At 38.8% G+C, this 3,422-nt stretch overlaps 1 non-coding gene across 1 annotated transcript; it reads right to left on the minus strand.

Moving 5' to 3' along the window:
* Positions 1–299: 299 nt before the first annotated feature.
* LOC136502339 (small nucleolar RNA R71) lies at positions 300–408 on the minus strand. The gene has a single exon (XR_010770500.1). It is a non-coding gene; the product is annotated as a small nucleolar RNA R71 (small nucleolar RNA).
* Between the last annotated feature and the right edge of the window lie 3,014 nt (positions 409–3,422).

Genomic DNA, 3,422 nt, shown 5'->3' on the forward strand with positions numbered 1-3,422 from the left:
CAATGTCGGAGATAATAGATTCGAGCTCAAGCCAGCCCTCATCAACATGGTGCAAGCAAGCCAGTTTTGTGGAAAGGCACATGAAGATGCGAGTGCACATCTCCAACACTTCCTGAAGATCCATAGCACTTTCACCATCAAAGGAGTAACCCAAGATGCCATATTACTTTGCCTCTTCCCATTCTCACTCTTGGGGAAGGTGAAATAATGGTTCTACACCAACAAAAAGATAGAAATACTACATGGGATAACTGCTCCACTACCTTTCTAGCAAAAGTTCTTTCCCACAGGCAAGACCAATGCTCTATGTGGGAGAATCTCAAGCTTTCAACAACAGCATGATGAATCTATCCCTGAGGCATGAGAACACTTTCAAGATTACATTGCGGAATGTCATCATCATGGGATGGAGAATTGGCAACTCATGCAAACTTTCTATCATGGGTTGACCAATAGTACCTATGAGACTATAGATGCTACTACTAGAGGTGCATTCCTGTCACTCACCATACTAGCTGCAGTAGCTCTTATGGAGAAGATGGCCTCCAATCAAGGCTAGAATGAAGAACATGTTCCAACCCGCAAGAGAGCTAGAGGGATGTATCAACTCAAGGAGGTAGACATGCTATCTACCAAGATCGGACCTGATGATGAAGAAGCTTGAAGATTGGGCCAATGAGAAGCAAGAAGTCATGCACATTCATGATTCTCGCATGACATGTGAAGTGTGGGGAAACACTGAGCATTCAGGGAGCAACTGTCCTGAAACCCATGAGGATGTGAACTTTGTCAACAACAACTACTACTTTTGTCCTCCGTAGAATCAAGGATGGAATCAGCAACAGAGACCAAACTACCAAGGTAACTATCAAGGTAATAATTTTAATAATTTCAATAAGCCACCCTTGAGAGAATTAATTGTTCGTTAATCCAAACTTATGGAGGGATTATCTAGAAAGGTAGCTACCAATGATAAAATTCTAGAGAACTTAAACAATAGAATGGATAGCTTTACTTCTACCATTAAGAATCAGCATAGCTTTAATAAAATGATAGAATCATAAATAGCTCAGTTTTCTATTGTTGTTCTTCCATCCGACAAAGGTAAGATTCTAGGGGCAACCGGAAGATCTAGAAACTACAAATCTTGTTGATATTCACAATACAACATATTACTGTATACAACCATCGATGGGAAGGTGGATAGATTATACCTTGTCGGAAAAGAAGAGCGATCTAGGAAGACCTATCATCCCCATCAGTCATTGGACCTCACATTTTCCAAGAAGTTGTCTGTGACTTCAGAGCAAGTGTCAACATCATGCCTAAGATAATTTATGATCAAATTAATGGAGATACATTGTTGTACACAAATATGCATTTGTAGCTTGTAGATCAGTCACTCTGCTACCCCAAGGGGGTTCTTGAAGATGCCACTGTTCGAGTGGGACAATCATATGTTCCCGTAGACTTTGTGGTTTTGGAAATAGGTGGAGATGTAAGGGCACCCATTATTTTGGACCAACCTTTCCTAAGAACCATAAAAGCCATCATCTACATGGACAGTGCCAAGATTTGCTTCACAATCAAGGATAAAAAGAAGAAGAAGTTCTCTTTCAAGAATCATATCTTGCAATCTCCTAGACATCCACAAATGTCGTACCTACTCGAAGAGATAATAGAGACCAAGAAGAAGAAGAACATGATAAGGAGGAAGAACAAAGCTAGGCAGTCACAAGAAGAATCAGTAAACATGATCAACAAACTCAGATCAGAGTACGACCACCTCCTCACTTCACCATTCCTTGCTAAGAAGGATGATCCAGGCGTACCAACGATCGAGTGTACCGGTGGACAAAGAATATTCCACAAGACCTTCTACGACATTGGATCGGGTGTTAACATAATGTCCAAGGTAATGTATGAATAGTTATTTGGTGACGAACCTTTGTTCCCTACATATATACAATTGTAGATGGCAGACCAATCAATCAGATTCTCGGAGGGAATAGCGAAAGATGTTATGGTAAGAATACATGATCAATTGGCCCCTACCAATTTCATGGTTCTAGACATAGGTGAAGAAGAAGACGAATATGCCCATCAACCTTGGAAGACCATTCCTCAACACTACCAACGCTGATCATCTATGTCGGATCTAGACAAGTCCACTTCCAATTCCCTAGAGAGAAGGTACGCTGTTATTTTAATAGTTATACCACTTATAAGTAGCCAAAGAAGTCCTACTCTAGGAGGAGACATCGATCATCCCAAAACCAAAAGAATCAATCCCCAAAGAAAAGTTGGGAGGAAGATGAGGAACCTAAAGAACCTATGAAAGATGAACCTACTCTGCCTAAGTCAAGTCCACGGACCAAGCAGGTATGGAAAGAGAAGGTGACATCACCATCAGAGACACTGTCATATGATGTGCAACCATCTGAGTCTCCATCGCTCAGACCAGGATGATGCACCCAAAGAGTAAAGGATTTTTCTCCAGCCAAGTCCTATCCGAAGGACTCAAAAATCCAAACCCTGGCCGTGAGGTAACATCGGTAGTTATCCATATTTACTTTCTAGCATTGCATGAATTCTTTTCACTTTAGCATATTTACTTTTCTGTATTAGCATTGCATTTAGAAAAGGAAGATAAAAAGTTTCATTATTGTATATCATCACATTATAAAAATCCTAAGCCCCACATAAGTAATTTTACAGTGTGTAAACACCCACTGGGAATATTCACTGTGGTGGCCTAAAGACTATATATATATATATCATGCATGCATATTTTCTTTCTGCATTATATAAATAAGAAAATCCAAAAATATTAAATAGACATCCTGCTAGAACTTTGCCAATTAGGAAATCTATCTAAACCCTCAAGGACAACAAATCTTTGAATGGCTAACCACTAACCTATTATCCTAATTTGTGCCATGAGTTTTGATGTTCTTGTTGGAGTATTTTGCAGGATGATCAAGAGTAAAGTCATCCATCCGAAAGTACAATTTTTCGAGCCGCTGTCACACCTGTTGTACAAGGAACCCTACATGTAGACAGATGAGAATGACTTTTGTTGGTAAACTCACTCTAAGAAAGACCGTGACAACATCCTGCTTGGGGGAGGAGCATCCCCCATGTATCTAGCTAAGTATTTCTTTTCATTTGCTATTTTTAAGTTTGCTATATAGGTGCTAAAAATAATAATGAAATAAAAAAGATGCATAACAAACTAAAAGCAAAATAAATATTTTTTTGTATTAGCCATATATATATAATAGTAAGGTGTGATCTTAAAAATGATAACAAAATAAAAAATGTGTGTCTAGTTTTCTACTTTTAAGAAACTAAATAAATGGAGTATGAGGATAATCTCTTGCACTGGAAATGATTAGTAGCTCTATCGTAATTCCTTTCAA

This window comes from Miscanthus floridulus, chromosome 13 (genome assembly GCF_019320115.1).
Source record: "Miscanthus floridulus cultivar M001 chromosome 13, ASM1932011v1, whole genome shotgun sequence".
In the NCBI taxonomy this organism is placed as follows: Eukaryota; Viridiplantae; Streptophyta; class Magnoliopsida; order Poales; family Poaceae; genus Miscanthus; species Miscanthus floridulus.